The sequence below is a fragment of the Panthera leo genome, chromosome D2 (genome assembly GCF_018350215.1).
Source record: "Panthera leo isolate Ple1 chromosome D2, P.leo_Ple1_pat1.1, whole genome shotgun sequence".
Classification (NCBI taxonomy): domain Eukaryota; kingdom Metazoa; phylum Chordata; class Mammalia; order Carnivora; family Felidae; genus Panthera; species Panthera leo.
The window spans coordinates 21,519,485-21,532,705 of NC_056689.1; the positions used below are offsets into that span (position 1 = coordinate 21,519,485).

Consider the following 13,221-nt stretch of genomic DNA (forward strand, 5'->3'; position numbering starts at 1 on the left):
CTTTTAAGATCTAGAGTTCATTTCTGCCATTCACGTATAGGAGAGAGAAATATCTCTTTCTACTTCCCTTTCTTGCTACCCCGGTCATACATTCTATGTGTTTAAAACTAAAGTAAGGCAAAATCCTTGTATTGTTCTCTCTGCTTAAAAAACCATGGCTTTCACTCTGACCCTGGAACACACCCTTATGCTATTTGTTGTGTATTTGTCCACTGTTCTTTGTGGGTTTTTTGTCCCTCCTTTTTGTCTTCTTTTGGGTTGAGCATTATTTAGTTTTCTAATCACCAAATCATCACATATATCACTGGCTATCTCCTCCTTTGGCTTTTTTTTTTTTTCGGGGGTGGGGGGGGGAGCACAAGTAGGGGAGAGGGGCAGAGAGAGAGAGAGAGAGAGAGAGAGAGAATATCCCAAGCAGGTTCCCCACTCAGTGCAGTCTGACATGGGCTTGATCCCACAACCCTGGGATCACAACTCAAGCTGAAATCAAGAGTCAGATGCTCAACTGACTGAGCCACCCAGGCACCCCCTCCTTCTTTGGCTTTTTAACTAAATCTCCTTTTTATTTTGTTTTCCTTTTAGTGGTTGCCCTAAACATTATAATATGTATCCTTAATTTACCAGTCTAAATAATATTATATTATTAATCATATATCACAGAGTAATATTACATAATACATATTATATTATTTTATATATCATAGGGTAATATTACATATGATGTATTATATATATTATATAACTTCATGTGTAATATGAAATTCTATAATATAATTCCATTTACACTGTTAGTTTTACCTTTTGTGCTATAAATATCATATATTTAACTTTTACATGTATTACAAGCCTCATAATAAATTGATATTTTTATTAATCAAACTTTAAAGAATTTCTAAAAAGAAAAAGTGTTCTTTATAGCAATCTGCTTCTAATTTTTCTCTCCTTTATTTAGATCCACATTTCCATACGGTATTATTTCCCTTCAGAATACTAAAGAACTTCCTTTAGTATTTCTTTTAGTGTGGGTTTGATGGTAACACTTCATCTCAATTTTTGCTTATCTGAAACTATATTTTGCTTTTACTATGAATTTATGTTCACTGGATATAAGTTCTCGATTCACAGAAAGTTTTCAGTTAGCATCTTAAAGAATGTTCCATTGCTTCTGGCCTCCAGTGTTTCTGGTAAGAAGTTAGATCACAGTCTCATCATTGTTTTTCTATTTATAATGCATCTTCTCCTTTGGTTGTGTAAATATTTTTTTTTCTATCTTTGCCATTTATCAGCTTCACCACTATGTGCCTCTGTGTGGTTTTCTTTGTATTTACCCTCTTTGGGGTGTTCTAAGTCTCCTGGGTCTAGGGTTTGTGGTTTGTGATTGAATTTGAAAATAAATATATACATCTTTTCTGTTCCATTCTCTTTCTCCTCTGCTTCTTGGACCACACTGTAAGTGTTTAGTCAGCTTGCTAGTATTCCACAGGTTGCTGACATGGTGTTGAATTGATTTTTAATCTTTTTGTTTTCTGTTCTTCAGTTTGGATGATTTTTATAACTTGTCTTCAAGTTCACCAATTCTTTCTTCCTTTGTACTCAATCTGTTCTTTATCCCATCCAGTGAATGTTTTTTTTAAAATTTCAGATATTGCGTTTTTTAGTTCTAAGATTTCTATTTTTTTAAGATTTCCTATTTCTCCTGAAAAATTTTGCCTTACTCACTATATCTGTCTTTTCATTCAGATATTTAACATATTAATTATAGTTATTTTAAAGTCTATTAATTCTAACATCTGAGTCACCTATGGGTCTGTTTTTATTACTTAACTTTTCTTTTGACAGCAAGTCAAATTTTCTCATTTCCTTTCATGTATACTAGTGATTTTTAAATCATATATAAAATTTAAATTAAATACTGGATATTGTGAATAATGTGCTATAAAGACTCTAGTCTTATAGGGACTTGTTTTAGGCTTTCAATAGCAGGTCTGTTTTAGAATCGTCCTTATTCCAAGAGTAATAATCCCTTTAGTCCTGGGACATAGTCATAACTTCTAAGATGTAGTCCTTGTAGTATTAATAAAAAGCCAGAGATATTTGCCAAGTCTCCTTGATGTGGTGTTCTATTTTCCTTGCAGAAAGCACTGCTGAACTTCCTTCTCAGCTTTTAATTTTTTACCTGTTATTTCCCTCTGCTCTCCTTGTAGTTTCATACCACCCCCCTCCACTTCCCACCTCCACACACATAGTTCATTGCTTATTCAAGGATTGTGGGGAGTGTATATGTTTGTAGATTGACTTCAGCACTTCCTTTGTGGTTCCCTCCTATCAGTGATTCCTCCCTGAATATCCAGCCACCATTACAGCCTCAAACTTGATCCTCTGACCTCAAGACAATAAAATTGTGACTTTCTCAATCAACTGTATCCAGTACCTGCCATAAAAATATAGATCTCATCTTGTGTTATTTAGTTCTTTCAAAAGTTGAATTCACTCCAATTTATGCCAATTTTTGATTATTTTTCAGTGCCTACAAACAAGTTTTTAAAAACTATTTTTCCAGGGTTTATGATTTTTATCAGCAGGATGCTTAGTTCATTGTAAGCTACTCCATTGTTCCTTGAAGCCAAAACTCTAACACAGCTGAGTAAAAAACATGAATATGTGACTTCTACACACTACCATCATAGTTTATATTTGTTTCTATCATATACTATTTTAGGAATGTTCCTTCTATAAATAGATGATAATTTCTAAATTTTCAGTAGGTAGAAACTGAATAGCCTATTATAAAATATGATTTTAAATGTATAAAGGTGCTTTTTATATAGTTCTTAGAAAATCTTACATGGAAAAAATTCAAATTAAGCTTCACAATGTAAAAAAAAAACAGTAATGATGTATTTACTTATTGTATCTTTCCTTTGGCAAGGAGGATAATTAAAGATGCTTATAGTTGATAACTGCAGAGTACTTGTGTGCCTAATGGATGTAGAATTTTTTAAAAGAAGTAGGGAGTGAGCATTACCAACATGCATCACAAGAAAATAGGAGGAAGAGTAAAGTACTTTCTGGGCACCAGCACTTAGAACCACATAGCAATTAACTAAAATAACTGCTGTCCTGAGCCTGTTTCATAGATTCTTCAGGAGAACCAGGATTAGTAGCACTCAAAATTTATCTGATACTTTTAGATCTCTACTTGGTAAGGGAAATGAGATCTCCAATATGTTGTAAAATCACTAGGACAGAGAGAGAGGGAGGGAGGGAGAGTGAGAGAGAGAGAAAAAGGGAGAAAGAAAGAGATAAGATGCTCTTATGTTCTCAGAACTCTTTGCAACTCTCAAAAGCATTCTTTCCTTCAAAGAGATTTTCATGTTTTGAACGTTAAGGGCATGTCATAATTACTTGTACTTTCTTTTTTTATATTAATACTTAATTTTTTTAGAGTGGTTTAAGGTTAACAGCAAAATTTAGGGGAAGGTGCCCTGCCCTTCTTAGAATCCAAATAAATACTTTCAATTAACTTTTAATATCTGTTACATAAAAATTAAAAATGAATCTATTTTTGAATGACATATTTTCAAATTAGTCTTGATTAATGTAGAAACCCAGAGCAGTTTGCATTATTTCAAGTGCTCTTGTCAACTTGTCTATGTTAGAACTGTAAGGAGGAAATATTGTATTAGAATTTTCCATTTGATAGGGACTATCTTATGACTATAAAATATTTAATATTTACTTTAAGGATTTATTTTTAGCCAGGCAATACACTTCTGGAAATATAATAGAAAGCAAAAGTCAATACCAATATTTCTTTTTTCTTTGTATTTAACCTCAGAAATAATAACCAGTTGCATTTCTGGGAAAGGACAGGCTAAAATTACAGGGCATCCAAATGTCCCCTGATACCTTCCCAGAATAATAAGAATTTAACAACTGACAGATTTGAGGTATTCTGAAAATGCTTTATCTACTTGCACACAAATATCTCTTCGTTCTTCTGAATCAATTGGAAGCCATTAACTTCAGGGAGCAAAATTACATTACCACAGGATCAGTATAAAGTCAAGAAAATTAAGACCTTTTGGCAAATTTAACCTTCAAGAGTGTAGCTTTCATTTCTATATATTCAGCAAATACATATTTAACATCTGGTATGTGCCAGAAAGCATGCTAAGTGCTACAGATACCAAGATGAATGTGTGCATCTGAGTGGCAAGGTGTGGCTCGGATATGATGTGGTGGTAATGAGATTACATGTGGATCTGGGTAGTGGCACCTTGCTAGGAAAACTGGAAGCTGGGAGAGGCATGATTAGAGCCGCATTCTGGGAATCAGAGTATTGGTATTACTGACTCTACCTGGAACCCTTCCATCTTCTCTGAAGCACTAAATACAAGCACAGCTGCCTTTATTATTGGGTAGAGAAGAGCCAGTGAAAAGAGAGAACTCAGAAGATGCCAAAAAGTCTTAAAATGGTTCTGATTAGGGTCCATATTGAGCTTTTGATTTGGCTGTGAACTGATGCAAAGGAAAAGGAAAATGACAAGAGACCATCCATTGCAAAGTATCTTCCTTCGAGAAGTACACATGCTTGCTTTGCTGAGATCGAGAGTTAAATGGGGGGAAAAAAACCAAAACAAAAAACCCATCAGGCTACCACAAATAGCCATTCTTAGCAAAACATTTTAGTCTATAAATAAAGTCATTAAAATTTGGTTGGAAAAAAGTGAGCAAATTTCAAAACTTATTTTAAAATTAGGATCTACATATAGACCAGACTGAAGAATCTGCCTTGATATATGTTTATATCTCAGCACATTTGCCACCGTTATCACAGAGATAACTCTACATACTTACTCTTGTCTATTCTGCAGGAGAATATACAACAAGCCAGTTGATATTAGATAGCATCACAGGACTGGGAAAATAGGACAACCTTTCTTGAAATGAACTAGATAGAAAAAGGACCACAGGCTTTGTGTTTCATCAGATCCTAGCTAAACACTTTTCAGAAACGTTCAAGAGGCTTCTGACTCTTGCCCCCTGAGCCCTAACTTGACTGAGATAAAATTGACATGGAACATTGTAGAAATTTAGGTTATACCATGTGATGATCTGGTATACATATATATTGTGAAATACCACAATAACGTTAATTAACACATTCTTCACCTCACATGAATTTTGCAGATGTCATGGTCAAAATATTAAAGGTCTACTATCATAGCAACTTTTGAATATACAATACAGAATTGTTAGCTATAGTCAACAAGTAATTTATTTTTAAACAATTTTTTCTAATGTTTATTTATTTTTGAGAGTGAGAGAGACAGAGTGCAAGCCAGAGAGGGGCAGAGAGAGGGAGACGCAGAATCCGAAGAAGGCTCCAGGCTCTGAGCTGTCAGCACAGAGCCTGATGTGGGGCTTGAACTCACAAACTGTGAGATCATGACCTGAGCCAAAGTCAGAAGCTTAACCAACTGAGCCACCCAGGTGCCCCCACCAAGTAAACTTTAGATACCTGAACGTATTCATCTTATAACTGGTAGTCTGTACTCTCTGACTAAATCTCCCCATTTCCTCTACCTCTCAGCCTCTGGCAACCACCTTTCTGTTTCTATGAGTGTGATGTTTTATTATTGTATTTTATTTATTATTTTTTAAATGTTTATTCATTTTTGAGAGAGAGAGAGAGAGCACATGTGCACAAGTGGGGGAGGGCCAGAGAGAGAGGGGAACAGAGGATCTGAAGCAGGCCTCAAGCTGACAGCAGAGTGCCCAAGGCAGGGCTTGAACTTGTGAAGCACGAAGATCATGACCTGCGCCGAAGTTGGAGCTTAACCAACTGAGCCACCCAGGTGCCCCAGGTGTGATGTTTTTAGATTCTACATCTGAGTTATGACATGTGGTATTTGTCTTTCTCTGTCTGACTTATTTCACCTTGGATAATGGCCTCAAAGTCTATTCATGTTGTTGCAAGTGGCAGGATTTGCTTTTATGTTTATGGCTGAATAATAGTTCACATATTGCAAATGCAGTTTAAATGCTGTATTAAAGCTTTATTGATTACTCAATAGAACTGGGGATTGTCTTTTCATAAAACCAGTGGGTTCTTTTTAATATTTTTTTAAAAGACTTCAGTTTCTATTCTCTAGGGGCACCTGGTTCTTTGTTTAGTTTCTTCCCCCTACTGACCCTTACAACTCTTCAGATTTGGGGGTGGTGTCACTTCTAGGTCCTCAGTAAGTTTCTCTTCTCTTTCTGGGACTCAATGATGGATGGACTGTTTTCACTTAACGATGCCCCTTTAGTCCTGCAGGTCTTCTTCATGAATTTTTCATCCTTTCTCTTTTGCTCCTCTGACTAGATAATTTCAAGTGTTCTTGCTTCTGCTTGGCCCGGTCTGCTGTTGAAGCTATCTATTGAGTTCTTCAGTTCCATCACTGTCTTCTTTAGCTCCAAATTTGTGCTTGGTTCTCTTTTTATATTTTCTATCTCTTTGCTGAACTTTTCATTTTGTTTTTATATTTTCCCCCTAATTTGTTAAATTGTTTTTCTATGTTTTCTTGCAGCTCTCGGAGCACCTTTAGAACAATTATTTTGAATCCTTTATTAGGCTTAATCGACCGAGTCACCCAGGTGCCCCGGGTGTGATGTTTTTAGGTCACTGGTATCTCCATTTCTTTGAGGTCAATTACTGGAAGCTCACTATGCTCCCTTGGTGGTTTCTCTGATTCTTCAAGATCCCTATAGTCGTGCATATTTAAAGTCTGCACATTTAAATAACCACTCACTTCTTCCATACTTTATGGGTTGACTTCAATATGGAAAGACTTTCACTTGTACACAGGGGCACGCTGGAATGTGCTGTAACCCCAGGTCTAGTGGTACAGAGGGCCAAATACAGGGGTGCGTGGTGGTTTGGGTCCAAGAGGTATATGATGTCTTATCTGCTCAGGTCACTCAGGTTCATGGCATTGACAACTGTGCAGTTCTTGGTGAGCACTGTGGGGGGTGGTCTGAGTCCTCAGCAGCACCTCCAGGGCCAGTGGCTGGTGACGTGGTCAGGTGGTGGTGGTGGCTGGAGCTGGTGGTATCTACACAGCTGTAGGGTGGTCCTCTACATAGTGGTGGGGCCGGTCTCACACATACACATAGCGGTGGGGATCAGAGCCAGTTGTAAAGGTGTGGGCCAGCTGCAGGTGTACAGGCAGCTGTGGGTGCCATGGCTGTCTGAGTGTATTGCTGTGGCTGTGGGGCCTCACCGTGGGCACACTGCAGCAGAGGCTGGTGTTGGGAGTCAGGCAAGGGGCGTGCCGGAACACAGCTTGGAAGACCAGCTTCAGGTGAGCCCAGTGGTGCAGGTCAGTGACATGAGATAGGACCGGATCTGGCCTTCAAATGGCTGTGGGGGCTCTGCTCTTCTTGTGTACTCCTGTGGCTGCAGTCTCCCGGGGGTGTGTGCCAAGCCTTGGGAGGCCGGTAAGGATGGTCTGGTTGGGGCATACAGGTGCACAGCTAGAAGGTTACCTGACATGTGCTAAGGAGTGAAGGCCAGTGACTAGTGACAGAGCCAGATTCAGACCCACGGACTGCTATGAAGGCCCTGGCTTGTGGGTGTGCCCTTCCATGCCACAGGATCTGCCATAGGTGTGTGGGTGGCAGTAGAGGGTCTGGCCAGTGGTGTGCAAATGCACAGCTGGAAGGGCTAGCCCCAAGTGCGTACACAGTCGTGGGGGCAGCACAGGGTCTAGGCTGGCTTCTTACACTTGTGCAGACACAGAGGTCTGGGCTGGCTGCTGCTGTGGACACTTGGCTCTAGCAGCAGGTTCTGGGGTTTGGGGGGGTGGAGGTGTAGGTAGGGAGCAGGGAGGGACTCAGGAGGCTGGAGTCTGTGAATGTGAATATTGCAGGGGCCAAACCCAATGAAGTCTTCAGGGAGTCCACAGTGGCTCTTCCGGCCATTAGTTACTTTAATAGCAAGAAAGCTGTTGAGGTCTTCTGCAAAGCAGGTGGCTGGGAACCACAGTCATTCCCACTGCATGGATGATACTGGTAGCATCTACTCTTCTTTGTTCCTTCCTATCTCTATTCATCTCAGCTTTGCCAGTCTCTGGGTCGGATGAAACTTTTTTTTTCTTTCCAAGATGTTCTTTAAATTCAAGTTAGTTAACATATAGTGTAGTATTGGTGTCAGGACTAGAATTTAGTGATTCGTCACTTACATATAACACCCAGTGCTCATCACACCAAGTGTCTTCCTTAATGCCCTTTGCCCTTTTAGCCCATCCCCCACCCAACATCCCACCAGCAACCCTCAGTTTGTTCTCTATGTTTAAGAGTCTCTTATGGTTTGCTTCCCTCTCTCTCCCCCCCTTCCCCTATGTTCATCTGTTTTGTTTCTTAAATTCCTATGAGTGAAATCATATGGTCTATGTCTTTCTCTGACTGACTTATTTTGCTGAGCATAATACACTTTAGCTCCATCCACATTGTTACAAATGGCGAGATTTCATTCTTTTTGATGGCTGAGTAATATTCCATTACAATATATATCACATATATATATCTTCTTTATCCATTCACTTGCCAATGGACATTTGAGCTCTCTCCATAGTTTGGCAATTGTTGGTTTTTTGTTTTTAGTTTATTTTGAGAGAGTGCGACAGAGAGTGAGTGAGTGAGCATGTGCAAGAGTTGGGGAAGGGTGTAGAAAGGAGAGACAGAATATCAAGCAGGCTCCATGCTCAGTGTGGAGACTGATATGGGGCTCGATCCTATGATTGTGAGATCATGACCTGAACCAAAATCAAGAGTCGGATGCTCAACAGACTGAACCACCCAGGTGACCCTGGCTATTGTTGCTAGTGCTGCTATAAACATTATGGTGCATGTGCCCCTTTGAATCAGTATTTTTGTATCCTTTGGATAAATATCTAGTAGTGCAGTTGCTGGGTCATAGGGTAGTTCTATTTTTAACTTTTTGAGGAACCTCCATACTGTTTTCCAGAACGGCTACACCAGTTTGCAATCTGGTTTGCAAACTGAAGAGGGTCCTTCATACAATGTCCTGAAAGCTAGGGAAGCCAGCCATTCACTTCACTCTCCCTTTTCTGGTAAGGGAAATTCTTCCAAGCTGAGGAGTTCCCTGTTGGCAGTGAGCAGTGCCAGCCTGGGAGATTGGATGATGCAGGCAAAATGAAGCTGCTCTTCCTTCCCTTCTTTTGTAATTATTCTCAGATGGGTTTTTTTCCTTCCCCACACTGAGTTGCTGAAGATTCCTAAGAGCACTCCTGAGCTCTTTTCTTTGTGGATGCTTCCGAACTCTTGTTGATCTTTGTTGGGGGTTGGAGGCTGAGCTCCCCTACTTTACCATTTTGGTAACATCAATCTGACTTACATAACCATCTTGAGTTTTACAGTGAAGCTACAATAGGTGGTGTCCTTCCAAATGGGAGAGCTTGTAAAATCATCTGGAACAACGCTCCATCCATGCTGGGACAGAAACTAAGACTCAGAAGGGTGAACTTGCCTAAGGTCACAGTTTTACTTGCAAGTCATACTTAAGACTAGAGATAAGATCACTGATCACTCTCATCTTGCTTTTCTGGCTGGTAAAATCTTGCTCAAGTCCTCCTAAACTACTCTGACCATAAATCAAGTTTCCTTGCTTGAATAAAAGAGCTCTAAGAGTCTGCTTTTAAACTGAGTACTTTATTAGGTCAGCAGCACATGCAGGGAACAGAGTAAGCCAACGAGGTCCCTTGGAGTGCTGGCGCCTGAGATGTCTCCTGTCTCTAAACCGACTATTGATGTAGCAAGGTAGCCACAACAGTCCTAAGTAATTGGTAGGAGGTGGATGGGTAGATAACAATATTTATTCTCTCAAGAGTTACCAGATTGAGTAGTTAAAACTTGCATTTATGAACAATTCTGTTTTCTGTTTTTAGGCTTGGCCTCAGGGCTTTCTGACATTTCAGCTGGCCTCCTCCCTTTCACCCACACACCCAATGACTACTCAGTCATTTCAGCCAGAGAGAAGGGAGGCTTTGATGAGAAGAACACAAAATAGTTTACATATTTGGGGTATGTACTATGCTTTCTTCGATATCGTCTGCCAGGAATTCAGTCTGTGCCCAAATGCCATCCCACCCTCACCCCACTCCTTGTAGGACAACAAGAGAAGTAGGACAGGCTTCTCTGTTCTCTGTGTCTGTCTCCTTCACATTCACACGCCATTCACAGAACACAGGAGAAAAGTGAATCCTGGTTACAACTGAATGGATGGTAAAAAGGAGTCTGCATCTTATTCAAAATAAGATAGGCTTTCACAACAGGGAGACAAAGTGTTAGAGAAACCAGGTTGCCCCCTGAATTTGCATAGTATGCAAAGTTGCATACTACATTATTCCATATCTCTGATACTATTTTTTTAATGTTTATTTATTTACTTTGAGAGAGAGAGAGAGCAAGGGAGGGGCAGAGAAAGAGGGAGAGAATCCCAAGCAGGCTCCTTGCTGTCAGTGCAGAGCCTGACACAGGGCTCGATCTCACAAACCATGAGTTCTTGACCTGAGCTGAGAGTCAGACATTTAACTGACTGAGCCACTCAGGTGCCCTCATATCTCTAATACTTTTATCCAGAAGAGTTTTTAAGTTTTTGCCCTGGTGCCACTGTCTGCCTCATAAACATGAGGTCTGAGTTCCCCATATGCCCCTTTCTCCTTCATTGTATCAAATACAGCAGGTAGTTTTTGCATAAATGAGGTAAAGTAACTGAAAAGGAATTTTGCCAGTTATTGATGATTATTTTGAGAGAGGGAGAAATAAGGTAATTTCTAATCCACATACTCACTAAAACCCCAGCTGGATAACCAGGTATATCTCTTCAAGCTCCTCTTTCCTGCTTGGCTCTAGTATTCCTCATTTTTCTTCCTAAAAATCTTCCCTGTTCACAAATGATCCTTAAGCTTTACGTTGTAATCGAGTGGCACAGCACCAATTCTGTTTTATTCCTTACGACCTCTTGAAATAGCCTATATTAGCGGAAGATCCCTGCCATTTTTTTTTTTTTTTTAAACTGTTACTTCTCATTTTATTTTATTTTATTTTTTTTTTTTTTAGGTTTTTTTTTTTTTTATTTTTTTATTTTTTAATATATGAAATTTACTGTCAAATTGGTTTCCATACAACACCCAGTGCTCATCCCAAAAGGTGCCCTCCTCAATACCCATCACCCACCCTGCCCTCCCTCCCACCCTGCCCTCCCTCCCACCCCCCATCAACCCTCAGTTTGTTCTCAGTTTTTAACAGTCTCTAATGCTTTGGCTCTCTCCCACTCTAACCTCTTTTTTTTTTTTTTTCCTTCCCCTCCCCCATGGGTTTCTGTTATGTTTCTCAGGATCCACATAAGAGTGAAACCATATGGTATCTGTCTTTCTCTGTATGGCTTATTTCACTTAGCATCACACTCTCCAGTTCCATCCATGTTGCTACAAAAGGCCATATTTCATTTTTTCTCATTGCCACGTAGTATTCCATTGTGTATATAAACCACAATTTCTTTATCCATTCATCAGTTGATGGACATTTAGGCTCTTTGATCCCTGCCATTTAAAGTGACAGCTCTAGCATATTGGTAATGGCTTCTTATTACAGAATGCAAAGTCAATTCACTAGGAGCTCTATTCAATCTCCTTCCTCAGTCAGACAGTCCTCTAGGGGTCAAACTTCATCTTTCTTCACTCATCCTCTCTAGAAAGCTGGTTTCTTTTAAGGTACATACACATTTTCAGGGTCAGTAGTTATCAGGAAAAGGAAGCCCGGGTGTCCTGCTAACTAACTACAGTTGGGCTGTTCTCGGGTCAGAGCACAGGTAGTTGACTGCCTGTCAGCTTCATGAGGGTAAGGACAGTGTCTTGCAGTCTTCCTGTATCTGCCCCACAGTAGGCCCACTCCGTAATCATTTATTGCTTGAGGGAATACACACAGTGAACAATAAATGAAGTAGTAAATCAAGGAGCCACAGGAATCGAATGCAGGTTACCAGGCCAGTTTTAGAAACACGGAGATCAGGATTCTTGTGAGGAGGAAGCACGGGATTGCCGGGGCTACAATGGCAAGATAGGGAAAACCACCCCAAACCCTCAGAGAGGGGGCTGGGTATAGTGAGATCACCTCTCCGTTAGCCTCACTCTTGCTCGCATCTTGGAACAAACACAAGAAGTGTTGGACAAAATAATCCCCTGATTACAAGTTTAATGCTAACTGGACCTGTGAGTTATATAAGCAATGGCTGTGACCTCTTTCTGGCCTACTTTTTGCAACACAGTTTACAAACATTAGCTTGATCACTGCAATAACCTTCAAGGTGGCCATTAATTTTCTTTATTTTCAGAAAGAGAAATTACATGCAGAAGGTTAAACAGCCTACCTAAGTCAACTGGCTAAGGTCAGCATCTGGGATTCAAACTTGCTTCTGAGTCTCAGTTCTTTCCTCTACCCAAAAGGCATTGCACCGAATAAGCAACATGCCAAACACCTACCCAGATAGCTTTGTATTTTTTTTTTTTTTGATTTCTAAATTGGGTAAAAAACACACAAAATTTATTTCCTTAACCATTTTTTTTTTCAACGTTTTTTATTTATTTTTGGGACAGAGAGAGACAGAGCATGAACGGGGGAGGGGCAGAGAGAGAGGGAGACACAGAATCGGAAACAGGCTCCAGGCTCCGAGTCATCAGCCCAGAGCCTGACGCGGGGCTCAAACTCACAGACCGCGAGATCGTGACCTGGCTGAAGTCGGACGCTTAACTGACTGCGCCACCCAGGCGCCCCTCCTTAACCATTTTTAAGTATATATTTCAGTAGTGTTAACTGTATTCACATTGCTATGTATAACATTTCTAGAAATTTTTCATCTTGCAGAATTGAGCCTCTATAACCTATTAAACAACACTCTCCATTTCTCTGCCCCCAAAACCCAAGCAAACACCATTCTGCTTCTGCTTCTATGGTTTTGACTACTCTAGAAATTCCATAAAAATGGAATCATGTAGTATTATACTTTTGTGACTGTCCTCTTTCACTCAGGATAATGTCCTTAAGATTCATTCATGTTGTAGAATGATAGGATTTCCTTCCTGTTTCAGGCTGAATAATATTCCACCATCTATATATACATTACATTTTGTTCATCCATCATCTGTCAATGGACAT

The 13,221-nt window shown here is 39.8% G+C and overlaps 1 protein-coding gene across 1 annotated transcript in view; it reads right to left on the bottom strand.

Moving 5' to 3' along the window:
• Window positions 1-13,221, bottom strand: part of ANK3 (ankyrin 3) — a 335,879-nt gene that overhangs the window by 176,035 nt on the left and 146,623 nt on the right. The gene's annotated exons all lie outside the window — the stretch shown is intronic.